The sequence below is a fragment of the Pteropus alecto genome, unplaced genomic scaffold (genome assembly GCF_000325575.1).
Source record: "Pteropus alecto unplaced genomic scaffold, ASM32557v1 scaffold45, whole genome shotgun sequence".
Taxonomy (NCBI): domain Eukaryota; kingdom Metazoa; phylum Chordata; class Mammalia; order Chiroptera; family Pteropodidae; genus Pteropus; species Pteropus alecto.
In genome coordinates this window covers 17,861,145-17,875,279 of record NW_006442491.1, presented here as the reverse complement: position 1 = coordinate 17,875,279, position 14,135 = coordinate 17,861,145, and the positions used below count along the sequence as shown (strand labels likewise).

The 14,135-nt window shown below is 44.7% G+C and overlaps 1 long non-coding RNA gene across 1 annotated transcript in view; it reads right to left on the bottom strand.

Moving 5' to 3' along the window:
• Positions 1 to 4,865: 4,865 nt before the first annotated feature.
• The window catches only part of LOC107196417, a 46,271-nt gene continuing 37,001 nt past the window's right edge, over positions 4,866 to 14,135 (bottom strand). The window contains exon 3 of the long non-coding RNA XR_001517818.2: positions 4,866 to 7,387. This is a non-coding gene — a long non-coding RNA (uncharacterized LOC107196417). The remainder of the gene's footprint in view (positions 7,388 to 14,135) is intronic.

Below are 14,135 nucleotides of genomic sequence, written 5' to 3'. Positions count from 1 at the left end.
TCGGACATCATCTCTCGACTTCTTGTTTTCTTCATTCACAGACATTATTGCCATCTATATTATCTTTATTTGTTGGCCTGGATGGTTCTCATTCATTCTCCCCATGAGACCATGAGCTCCTCCAGGGCAGGAAGCCTGACTGTCCTGATGTTGTGTCCCAGTACCTGACATAGTACCTACCATGAAGAAGGACCTTGAGAAATGTCTGTTGAGAAAATAAAAAAAATTCATTATGCATGAATGAATACGTAAACAAATAAATATGAAACTAGCGGTGCACCGATGCTCAGGCATGCATCAGAAATTCCAAGGCAACACAGATTGCTGGAAACATCAGTAACAAATGCTGGATGGTGTATGGTGACATATTAAATGATCAGTATTTGTCCCACCACCCATCAGCGTTAATCAGGTGGGAGAAGACAGAGATTGGCCTGGTTGGAGAAATCAGCTAGAACTTGGATGAGCTGGGGGTTTGAATACAAACCTCGAGGACTTTGCTAAGGCAGTTGCCCCGCCTGGAATGCCTTCCCACCTTTTTCTGATGTTTCATATTTTATTCACCGTCAGTGCTCAGCTCATAAAGCCCCACTCCTAGAGCCCTTCCTGGACTCTCCCTTGGTCACAATGAATCACTCTTTTTTCTAAGTGTTCTTTTATTAGGACGATGACTCTTGTCTACTACCCTGATTTGAAAATATTAACTTACAGAAATATCACAACAACTTAGGTATCATTGTCCCATTTTAGAGATAAGAAAAGTAAAGGCCTGAGAAGAGTTTACATTCTAGTGAGAGAAAACTATCATAGGTAAAATAAACAAATTCATATTATGTTGGCGGTGATAAAAAGATGTGAAAAATATTGCAGGGGAAGGAGATGGGGAGGCCTCTCTGATGGATCAATATCAAAGATCAAACAGATGGGGTTCAAATTCCAGCTAATAGTATCAGATAAAATTCAGTTAATTGTTATTCTAATATTTAGTTAGTCATTACTTCTAGGATGTGTGCTCCATGGGGGCAGGGACTGTATTGTTTGTTTATTGGTCTGCCCACAGCATCTAGAACAGAGCCTAACACTTAGTAGGTGCTCAGTGTATGGTGTACCAGGCATTATACATGCATTTTCTTATTTAATCTCAGTGGTCAGTGAAGTTGGGGTTATGATTCCCAAATGGGGTATAGCAAAGACTAAATAACTTAACCCAAGAACATGCATCTAGTAAATGATGGAATGGATTCTAATCCAGGATAGCCTTGTATCTTAGCTACTACCCCACACAGCCTTATTCTATTTGCTTGCTGTGTGATCAGGGCACATTACCTAAACTCTTTGAGCCTCAGTTTATCTTTTAAAAATAGTACCCATGTCACAGAGTTAGTGTGAAAGTTCAATTCCTTCAGCGCTCTTACACTGCTGCCTGGCATGCAGTAACACCTCAGTTCAGGTGGTCTATTCTTGTTTGATATTCTGTCAGCCATCATGAAACAAAAGGTCGTAGAATAACACTTTCCAAATGGACAAACCTCCTCTGATTTCTGGAAAATCTTGAGAAGCTTGATCAGTTATGGAAATTGTAGAGAAGGTGGCCTTAGTGGTAAAGTGTAAAAATAGTGTCCCTGCAGGCTGCTTTGTAAATTGTTTTCCTCATCCCATAAGAGGGATTGCATAGGAGTAACATATATAGAGTACCCCAGAAACCTTATGCACTATATTAAGAGTTCTGCAGCACCCCTTGTTGATCCTTCCCAGCCCCATTATACAGCTGGCATCACTGAGGCCCAAAGAGGTGAAAGGGTTCTTTCTTTTCCCTTTGGTTTCTCTAAGTGTTGCCCATTTTCACTGGCTGCCTCAGCTTTGCTCCCTCCGAGAAGTCTTACTGACACTGCAGCTCTTCCTTACTTACCTGTGTAACTTCCTATCCCCCTCACAGTTTAACCTTCCATTTGAGAGGCCTATGTTCATATCCTAGCTCTGCAAGTCTTAAATGCCAGGCCAATTGAATGCCCCTGAGCAGAGATATGATGAGATGAACATGGAACCCCTAACCAGCACAGGTGGGTCTTCTCTGCTCCCATATTGCCCACTCATTAGCCCAAAGGCAGCATCAGGTAGAAATCAGGCCTGGAATTTGGAAAACTGGAAACAGGAACATCATCTCTGCAGATGGTCCCTAAATTCTCATGGAGCAGATGGCACAACTCTTCACAGAGGGACTTGCCAAGCCCTTAATTACAGGTACCATCAAACAAAAACTCTCTGAAGCAAAAGAGTTTGGATCCCACCTGAGCTCCGAATCCAGGGAACCAGGCCTGCCCAAGTGTGCTGCACAAAACAAATGAAGCCTGAGGAAGAGAAGGCCCCAACTTCAGCATGCTACCCACATGTGAGGGGCTCGTCATCCCTACTGCTAACATTCACTGTGTTTGTATAAGTTGACTCTTGGTTTCAGGAAAACCGCTCATGAAAAAGGGAATTTACTGGATTGAAAAGCTTAGGATGGAGCTGCAGGTGCAGTAGGGTCTAAGGGCTCAAATATAGTCATTGGAGTGCGTTTCTCTCCATTTTTCTGCTCAGTATCCTTCAGAGCTGGCTTTATGCCCAGGGTCCCTGTGGAAGTAAGATGGCAGCAGCAGGAGCATCTGCCTAGACCAATCCCTGCGGCCAAGAACTGCAATACCCTGATTGGCTAATACCCTGAGTGCCCCCCAGATTACACTAATTGAAGAACAGGAAGGAAATTAAAACAAGGGAAAATTGGAAGAAGGGGGAATGGATTCTGGGGAAGAAAGCAATCAATGTTTACCCTAAGGGCCTACTGTACTCTAGGCAGCTATTGTTTGCTTTGCTAATTTACAGATGAGGAAGTGGTGTCAGAGAGGCAAAGTCACACTCACAGTTTGGAAGGGGCAAAGGCAGCTCCATGTGGCGCAAACTCTAAACTGCTCCAGTATCCTGCTTTCCAGGCACCATCTGCTATAACTTGGGCTTGGCGCTGCGTAATGAGGAGGAGGAAGATGGCATTCCCAGGAGGCCTTTCCAGACACCTTCTCAGACAGCCTGACAGCCGACACTTGGCAGCATTGGCTTTAATTAAAACCACACTCAAAGCAAAGCCATCTGGGTCTACTGGGGGAGACAGAAGAGGTAGGAGACAGCAGCCATGGTTCACGTGTCTGACCTTAGACTAGCCGGGCCTGGAAGAAGAAAAGGCTCCATCCTCACAGAGCTTCATGGGGTTATTCTGAATAATAGTAACATTTATTGAGCACTTTCTTCATGGAAGGCATGGTTCTAGGTTCTCTGTGTGTCTTAACTTCTTTAATTTTTTCAGTAATCCTGTGAAGTTGGAGCTGTTATTAATCCCCATTGTTGGGTTATGGAAACTGGGGCACCATGTGGCCTCAGCTCAGAGGAAGTACTCAGTAAGTCCTGCTGTATAAGAGCCTGGGATTCTGTGTATCTCTCCAGGACTCAATTTCCCCATCTGTAGCTCTTGCCATCTCTCAATGACTCAGTTTCTACCACATCGTGGAACCAATACATTCTATTCCCTTTCTTCTCTTCTCCCTTCACTCTACTCTAAGAAACAAAGGCTAGAGTTTGAAAAAGGGTCGTTTTGTACTTAGACTCATGGGCTCATACCCCAGTTACCAGAAGAGAAATCCACTTAGATTCCAAAGGACAGTGGTGTTCTAGAAATATCGCTGAATTTGGAGCCAGCCAGATCTGAATTCCAATTCTGGTACTGCTACCACAGATTATGATGCAAAAGATGCCATCCAAGAGTTGTACAGTATGCAACCTTCACAACTTTATGTGGTGGCCCAGAAAATTGTCCATGTCTGGAATATGAGAAGTGTGGGAGCTGTCTCAAAGACCTATTGGAAGAACTGAATGAGCCAACGATATGAGAAGTGTGGGGGCTGTCTCAAAGACCTATTGGAACTGAATAGCCAACGTTTGTAAAGTGGAAGACCTATTGGAACTGAATGAGCCAACATTTGTAAAGTGTTTAGCATGAGGCCTGCATACAGAGGAGCTCAAAAAAAAAAAAAAAAAAGAAAGAAAAAAGAAAAAAGAAAAGATAATACTGGCATGAAATTGTCTAAGGTCACAAAGTTAATAAAGGCAGACCTCAGATTCTGATCCGATATCAAACCCAAGTCTGATAGCCAGCAAAGTAATACTTTTTATGATGTACTTTTCATCATATAACAAAGGCTGAAGGGAATGTTTTGAATGATTTATTCAACATTTTTAGTCCACGGCACAAATTGGTGCCAAATAGGTCTTGGATAACCCTGTGTTGGAATGACAAATAGATGGGTGAGGGGGTGGATAAAAGGATGAAGGGGTGAATGGGATAAGGGTGTAAGTGAATAGAGAATAGAGAGATAAGTAGGTGGAAAAATGGATAGGTGGAAGGTTGGATAGACAATGAATTATTGGCTGAGTGGAAGAGTAAATTGGTAGACAGGTAGAAAGATGCATGTGTGGATAGGTGGGCAGATGCTTGAATGCTTGGGTGAGTAAATGAATGAATAAGTGGAAAGGTAGATGGGAAGACAGACAGAATACTGTGGACAGAAGCACAGGCGAATGTCTCTGGCCTCCCAGCTGCCTTTTCCAGTGGAAAATTGAAAATCATGGGCCCCGACTTCACTTTCCCTGTGTGGTCTGTTAATAGAGGCCCAGAAAGGCCAGCTGAGGCTGTCAGTTCAGCCCCCCACCAGGACCCTGTTATTAGTCATGCTCCCCAACTCCGCCCTTGGGTGGAAGTATGAGCTGGTGGCCACTGAGGGGCTGGGCCCACTCAGGCCCCTCATTAAGCCTTATTAGGCCCACAGAGGGGGAGGAAAAAAGGGAGGGGACCTTTCTCTCAAAGGTCAGCAGTTGGAAAAAGAAGGTACATACTCAGGGGTGGTCATCTATTCTTGAGCCATGAGGAATGTGGAAGTTTGTCTAGCCAGCCTGCTCCGCCCCCATCTTGTAGATTGGGAAACCAAGGCCCATACAGGAGAGAAGAAGGTCCCACACAGAAGTCAGGACAGAGCCAGACTCAAATCCAGGCCTCCTGACTCACAGACCACAGCCTAGCATTTCTGAAGTCTGTAGCCTCAAGATCGACACTGGAGATTGAAAAGAATTAGCATGAATGGGGATCCTACTGTATGCCAAGCCCTTGGGCCAAGCGTGTTCTGTTCATGAAATCACAGTATCCTCTGTGTTCCCACCGTTAAAATAGAAATTTGTCCTTTCATTGATTCCATATACATTTACTAAAATTCACTGTGGGCCTAGTGCTGATCTAGGTGCTAGGAATATGACATTAACCAGTTAATCAAGGTTTCCATCCTCACAGAGCTTACCTTCTGGAAGGGGATGGAGACAATAAACAAGTGGGTAAATAAAGCACATTATGAAGAAAATCAAATAGGGATACTGGATGAAGGGACATTTTTGGGGAGGGGATGGTTGGAGAAGGCCTCTCTGAGAAGGTGGCCAAGGTATTTGTCCATCAAACCATGCTCCCCTTGCTAGTGTGTGGTTGGAACTGACAAGTGGCTGCCCAGGCAAGGGCGACGTTTCCCAGTCCCTCTGCATCCAGGTATGGCCATATGAACAGCTCCTGTCAGTGGGATGGGAGATGTGATGAATGCCTCTTTCAAACCTAAGCTTTCAGAAGGAGATGAGCTTCCTCCATGTTCTCTTTCCTTTTTCCCCGGCTGAATGCAAGTGACAGCAGGCCCCAAGATGGAAGAACCTGGATCACTGTATCATCACATGGAGGAGAGCCATCCATTGCACTGGCACATCTATTACATAGGTAAGAAATAAACTTCTAGTGCGCTTGAGCCATCACACATTCTGGGGTCTTTTTTTTGTTGTTGTTATAGCACTTTTGCCTAACCTAAGGCATACCATGATGTTTGAACTGAGACCTGAAAGACACATGACAAACTGGCTTAATACATTGCAGGCAGATAAAATGGCAAGTGCAAAACTCTCAAGGCAGGACTGAGCTTGGCATATTGGAAGAACACAAAGGATACCAGTGTGGCCAGAATGAATGTCGTAAAAGGTAAGACATACAGGTAGTGGCCTCAGTGAAGAGTCCAGATTTTAGGAGAAGCCACTGTGGGTGGGGCTGTAAACAGGGAGAAATACTAACTGGTTCACATTGTGAAATAATCCCTCTGGCTACTGTACAGATATAAGCTAGAGGGAGGCAGAAGTAGACATGAGATCAGAGAAGGGATGGTACAATCATTCTGGCAGGAGACACTGGTGGCCTGGGTGAGGCTGGGGGCAACAGAGAGAGAATGAAATGAATTGATTCAGGGTATATTTTAGAGAGCTTGCTGATAAATTGGTTGTAGAGGGCAAGGGAAACGAATCCACAAACCATTAAATAAAATCTAATGCAGGAGCCAATATATATTTTAGGGGTGTCTTTTCAAGTCACAACCTCCCTTCCCTGAAAACTTCCCACCCATGATAACTCTGCTTAGCTCGGAATTTGGCCCCTCCACTGTTGCTGATTGTACCTGTGGTTGGGGCTCAGCCAATCAGATCATCCTGGCTGTCGAAGGTGACTGAGGTGGGAATGGGCTTAGGCTTTCTCATTGATAGATACCCCAGCCAGATGGGCCTAGAAGCTGAGGAAGAACGAGCTCTCCCAAGGCCATCCACCCACCCATCTCAAAGAGGAAGAAACATGTAGCTGCTAATGGAGTCAACCACAGCTAGAATTACTACTAGCTGAGCATGGACAAGCTGGCCTTTGCAGAGCCCTGGCCTGGAAGAGCAAGAGTGGATCTCCCAAGGCAGAGGATGGGAGGGGAGGGCCAGACTTCTGGGTCCCATGCTCACAGGCATGACCACTGGGGTCTGCCCATGTGTGAATGAACCTAGACAACTCATTCCTCTGGGTAAGAGGAAGGAGTTCCATTTTCCCCATCTGTCACATGGCTGAGTGTGGCAGATTGTATTTTCCAAAAATGGCCACAACAATATTTTCATTCCCGCATGTTCTTCAAGAATGTTTCCCCTCTTGGTAGAAGAGAGTGGCAGTCTATTTCACCTCCTCGGGAACCTGGCAAGACTTGTGGCTGATGATGAATAGAATGCAGCAGAGGTGACACTGTGTGGCTTCCAAGGCTGAATTAGAAAAGATGGTACAGCTTCTCCCTGGCTCTTTGTCTTAGAATATATCCTGGGAACCCAGTTGCCATGTTGTGAGGAAGCCCAGGCCCCATGGAGAAGCCTGATGTGGATGTTCTGGCCAACAACTCAGCCGAGGTTAAGTGTACAAATTCTGGATCCTGCCTGGGTTCAAATCCATGACCCTCGATGAGTTCCTTCATTTCATTTTCATCGTCTGTAAAATAAGGATGACAATAATAGTTCTTCCTTACTATTGTTTTGTCAGGATCACATCAGTTAATCAATTTAAGCACTTAGAAAAGTGCCAAGCACATGGTAAATGGCAAGTAAACATGACTTAGTATTAAAGCAGAAGCAATAGCTGCAGAATCCTTGACCAATGCATGGCTTGGCATGTAGTAGGTTCTCAGTACATGGTAGGGAACCTTCTTCACTTTCTCTTACTCTCTTACATAGATCATCACCCAACATGGTATTTAATTGCTTATGTCCTCCACCAGAACACGAATGCCATGAGGGCAAGGATACTGTTTTATTCTGTTTTATCTCCAGAGCCCAGGACAGTGCTTAGTACACAGTAGGTACTCAAGGAATATTTGTTGAATGAACGCATTTTTATTCTAAATCTTAGTTCCATGCTTGGCACACAGCAAGCGCTCGATCAATCTTGGTCTTCTTTACCCCTACCAGCTAGCTCTATTTCCACTTGCTCCAGTGCTCGATCAATCTTGGTCTTCTTTACCCCTATCCTGCTAGCTCTATTTCCACTTGCTCCAGGAAGCCCTCCTGGGCCTTGCCATATCCACTGATAGCCCTGTGGCCCCTAGAGTCTTAGCCATCCCAAGCCAAATTCTCCACTGACCTCCACAGCCCACCTCTCACATGCTTTGCCTTTCCTTTTGAGCAAACGCTCACCTTGTTTCTCCAGTCTTCCTTCCCAGAATGTGAATCATGCCAAGACTTGGGGACTAGAACCAGCCCAGAGAGGAACCTCCACTTCCCTGCCTACCCCCAACCTCAGGTCAGATGCACTCTTGCCTGTGACAGACCATGGAGATTTTCCACATTGCTGAGGGCCACACAGTCAGATACCACCAGATCCTCCCCTCCCCCACCTCTCCTGGCTGCAAGAGCTACAGTCCCACCGGGATCAGAGCCATCCCCGTGCGTGATTCCAACATCTGTAATACTTTCCCTTCTCCTCATAGACTTCCTCCTTCAAATTCCTCCTGCTTCATTATTAGTATATAAAAAATAAGAAAATTAAACTGTCTTAATCATTTTCCATATTAGCTGACAGCCGGATCCCATATGCCTGGGAGAGAGACCATTTCTCCTGTGTCCCCTTCTGCTTTTCCAACATAACTAATCTCAAACAAGCCTAGTTGTCAAAACTCCTCAGTCTTGGAGCTTCTACAGCTCTGTCTCCCTGGGGTCTCGTCTGGCTGGTGTGGCCTGAATCATAAGTAAAAGACAGAGGTTCTTCTACATTGGGGATAAGCACAGACGTCAGGGCTGGGCTGATCATTGTTCAGTTCCCAGTATGATCACTCACAAACTAAAAGTCTCCATTTTTGCTTTGTCTGTTTTGTCCAGCCCAGAGAAGGAAAGGATATGAATTTTAGAGCAGACAGATCTGAGTTCAAACCCCAGCTCTGCCATTTACCAACTGTGAAACCTTGGGTGAGCCACTTAACCTCTCTGAGCTTCAGTTTCACAGTTTCATCTGTAAAATGGAAGAAACAATAGCACTGAATTCTCAGTGTTGTGATGAGGAGTCAAGAAGGCTATGATAACAACAGCCATCATCTGGTGAATCTTGCTGTGTGCCAGGCACTGAGCCAGACCCCGACCTGCATACCCTCATTTAATGTGCACAACAACCTGCTTAACAGATGGGGAATGGAGGGGCTGAGAAATTGAGAATCTCCCCTGAGGACAAGCAGCAAGGAGGTATAGGGGCTGGTATTATAACTCAGGCATCCTGACCCCAGCCCTTACATCTCCTGGCCTAATGCAGGTGCTCCATTTGTGCTCACCCCCTTCCCACCCAGCTTCACTTTGGTCTTTCCCTGTCTCTTGGCCTTGAACCTGGGTACCAGGGATTGACAGCTCTGCTGTATCCTCCCCCGACCCCCACTGCTAAGCTATGTGGGTAGGTAAGGGCCTATGGTGCATGCATGGCTGACTCAGATGAGCCCACTGCTGCTCTAGCTACTCATCAGAATCTCCTGGGAACCCTTAAAAACAGACACCTGTGCTCCATCCCTGGCATTGAAAAGATAGAAGTCCTGAGTTGAACTTGAACTGAATGTGTAAAGTCCCAAACCGAAGGAGATAAATTATTTTTTTCAGACTTCAAACTTGGAGACTATTTTTGTTTTTGCTTAATTGTAAACCAAACTGCTTTTTTTTTTTTTTTTTTACCAAAAAAAAGTCAGTTAATAATAGAAGCTCCTAATATATCACCTTTAGAATTTAACCAAAATATGGCAAACTAAACTTGGCTAAAATAGCCACCCCTTCTTAGAATATTTATATTGATATCGACATGTCAGAAAGACTCTAAGATTTCCTCTACACCCTTGATCCAAACTTCAATAGTTCTAGTTTCTCTACTAAGTATTCTTTCTGAGCTCGGCGCACTTTGCATGTATAATTTTCCCATCCTTTCTATAGCCCTTTGAGAGGTATCATTTATCTCAATTTTACAGTTGAGGAAATTGAGGCTGAGAGTGGTTAAATGATCTATAAGAACCGGAACTTGGATTTGAACCCAAGTCCCAGCTGCAGAAACATGTTTTACTAATGCAACTTCTACATGATTCTCCAGGATATCCCCAACTCACAGTCCTGACCCATAATTCATGAACCCTCCTTCCTTGGGCCAGACTAGCCTCTGCCCTGAGAAGCAGCATTATGTCCAGCTGCCTGGGGTCAAATCCCACCTTGGCCATTCACTAACCATGTTTCCTCCCACGTTCAGTAGTAATACTATTCCCCACCTTTTAGGGCTGTTCCATGGAGTGAAGCAGTCACATACCTAAAGTACCAGCACAGAATTTTCATATATCTAGACTCAGGGAAAAGCGTGAGACTGAAAGTCTACTTCTGTAAGCAAAGGGCAGAGAGACCAAAACAAGAAGCAGGCCACTTTAGTCTGCCACTAAGAGAGTTTGTTGGGGGACCCTTACATCTGAGGCATGTCTTAAGTGGCTGCAAGATGAAATGGATCCCTGCTCTACTTGGTAAGGCCAAAGAATTACTTAGGATAAAGTGGGGAAACTGTTATGGATAGTACATGAATGCTACTAGGTATGGAAATTACTTTACATGCTTAATCAGGTCAGGACAACAACCAGCACATAGCAAGATGCAAGGGAGGGGTGCCGATTTGTGTCAGAATGAACATCAATTACAATCAGACAGTCTCTAATGGGGGTTTGCAGAAAGCAACCTCCATTCTGGCCCAGGTCCAGCTTGTGGGACAGATAGCGGTCATATCATAGAACAGTCTCTCCTCTGCACAGAGTGGTTAGAATTCTTATTGTACTTTAAGTCCCTAAGTGGGGTGTATAAAATAAGAGCTTAAGAATTACTCACTGGTGGTAAAATGAAGGTCTGGAACAACAAAAACAAGACTGGAAAGAAATATTACAAAATGTTGGCAATAGTCTCTCTGGGGATGATTATGAGAGATTTTGTTGTCTTCTTTGTGATTTTCCCCCCAAACTCTCAGCTTAGAAGAATACTATACTATGCTTCTCTAATTCTATGATGCTATGAACCATGGGATGCATTGTCAACTGAACAGCACTGTTTCAGAGGAAAGAAGGAAATCTTACCTCGCGGAATCCTAAGACCTCCAGATTTTAGAAAAGTTAATGTCTATCTGGGAAGATGTCTTAAATCAAGGAAATACATTTGTAATCAAGTAATAAAGGTGGTGGTCTCCAGGGGAAGAGGAGGGTAAAATTTATTTTTAGAAGGAAAAAGAGGATGCAATGAAAATTGGAAAGTCAACATAATCCTGCCAACACACACCTGACTGACCTGAGGTACCTGAAAATAAATACAGTCCCTGGGCCCCATCCTGGTCCCAATGTCCCAGAATCTCTGGGCCGGGATCTGGGGTGTGTTTTAAGATGACAGGACAGATTCTGGAAACTTTCAGAAACAAACCTCTTCCTCCATCTTTCTGTCTCGTCTTACAGATGAGAAATTTTAGTTCACAGAGCGGGAGGGTCATTAGGATCCTCCTGCTTGAGTGATACCTTTTACTTTACTCCAGAGGGTCTTTTTCACCATGCCCAGTCCTTCTCCCCATCTTGCTCCGACTGCCTGGAGCTATTTCTTTCTTCTTTCCCTGAGGGAGTGTCCCCTGTTCCTCATTAAGGAGACTATATATTTTTGTCTCTTGAGTACTGCATTCTATTGCCAGCAAATAACTTTAAATAGGAAAAATATGCCCCAAATTAAACTGGAAAACAGAAAATAAATAGGAAGGGGGCGGGATGAGTGTCAGCCTATTCTCCTGGTGAAAAGGGTGGGCTCTGAGCCTTCTTTCCTACATCTCTGAAGTGGAGATCAGAGCATCCACCTCCTGGCTGCAGTGAGGACTCGATGAGAAATGCATGCGACGCACCCTGCAGAGAGCACCTAAGTGTTCATTACCATCTGAAGTTATTAGGCATCTTCAGCACTTTCAATTTTGAGATAATCATCTGGAGAAAGTGTCAAGGGACCCAACATCCTCCAGTCAACACTTCCAATTAAGAGCCATTTTAAAACACGCCGTCAGATGTCATTTTTCAATAGGTACAACTTTAAAAACATCCCTCCACCGACCTCCCTACCCTGATCCAACTGCTCATAGCTGAGAGTGACCTTCCAAAAGCCTAACTCAGATCAGATGATTCTCCAGCTCCATAATTTTCCAAAGCTCCCCATTGCCTACAAAACCCAGCTCAACACACTAGGCCTTGGAGCCCTCCAGGACAGAGGCCATGAAGGTTTCAAATTTCAAGTTTCATCTTAGATCTTCCTCCCACCCTCTGCCCTCCAGCCACACAGAGCTGCCCCTCGGTCCCCAAAGGGGACATGCACTTTTCCCCCTAATTAGGAGTCAAGTGCAGAGAGCTGGGTTAATCAAATGCCTTAGCTCCAGCTGCACTTCCATTACTGGTCAGAGTGAGACCCCTCCTCCCCTCCTTTGTTTTATTATTTGTCGCTTTCATGCCCCATCCCTACTCTCGTTCTTCCTCCACCTTGGCACCCCCTCTAACATGGGTGATATATGTCTTCAAATATGCATGTGTCCTTGAGAATATGCAATGCTGCTATGTGTGTGTTTTTAATTTACATAAATGCTATTAATATCATTTTCTTGCCTTTTTCACTCAACACTATGTTTTAAGATCTAACCTCTATGTCGCTTCTAACTCCTGAATAGTCTACCACAGCAGGCATCCTCCATGCCTTACCTGCTTATTCCCCTGGCATTGGAGGCCTAGGTTACCTCTTAACTCCCCACAATAAATCGCTGGACCACTGGTCATGCAAGAGAACGTAACAAAATCTTCTGCTTGTTGCATAAGCCTGTCATTGTTCAGTGACAAATGGCAGATGCCTAACTCTTACTTGTTTAAGCGCAAAGACAAAAGTGTAGATCCATTATCTAGAAGAAAGCTTTGAAAGGAAGGATGGCATCTATGAACTCTGCTCACGTGCCTGTCTCTTTTATCAGGAGTTAAAATAGCTTTCCCAGAACCCTTCCAGAAGCTTCTTCTTACATCCCCCTGGGAAAACATGGGCTGCACGGCCACTCTAGTAGGTGAGGGAAGTGGCAACACCAGTATTAGGCTTTTATCTTCAATTTCCCTGGTGAGAGGCAGCAAAGGAGAAAGGGGTAAGAACTGGCTCCTGGGTGATCAACTCAGTGTCTACCTCATGGAGTATAAAAACTTGGGTTGCTAGTAGCATTCTGAAGGCTATAAGCATATCATACAACGATCTTTATTGTTACTCATGACCTATTCAAGGAAATCAATATTGGAAGAGAACAATAAGACTTTGTACTTGTTTAACTACAGACTTTTCAAAGATGAAGAGAAAAGCAAATAATGACCCAGCGCATCCCAGGTCCTAAGACCATGCCAAGTGCCTTACCTGTAAGCCCATCTCCTCCTCTGGTAACTGCTTTAGTCAGGCTGAGACAGCCTCTGCCAAGCCACTGAAGATCTCCACACTGACAAATCCTGTGCTCATTTTCCTTTCGTATATGTATTGGAATCTCCCTTAGCATTCGCATTATTTTATTTGCCCAGTCTACCACTTCTATCTTGCTTCTCAATCTCGTTTGGGCTCTTGTAGTTTTGTAGCTCTGGCTGCTCCTCCTCCATTTGTCTTCCAAGTGCAGATGACTCAGGACTCACACCTGAGCACCTCCTCTTTCACCCCACCCCCCACCTATCCCTGGGCTTCTCAAATCTTAGCATGTAGTAGCATGACCTGGAGGACTTGTTAACACATAGATGGCTCAGAGGAGGTCTTGCCCCATAGTGTCTGATTCCGTAGGTCTGAGATGAAACCCGAACATTTGTATTTCTAACAAGTTCCAGGTAATGGTGATGATGCTGGTCCTGGGATGACATCTGGAGAGCCGCTCACTGTCTCAACCAGCACTCAGAATCTTGGTTCTCAGCCTTGGGTCTCATCTTCCAGAGATTCTGATTTTAATGGTTTGCATTGTATCCTGGGCACCTGGAGTTTATAAACCTCCCCAGGTAATTCTGCTGTGCGCCCAAAGTTAAGAGACACTGGTTTGAATACTACCTGAACGCTCATGACTTCTAGCTTTACTTCCCTTTCCCAGACTTGTCCTCTGAATTTCCACAGGGTACCAGTTATTGACTCAACCTCTCCACTTGGATGACTCGCAGGCAGCTCAGCATATCGGAAGA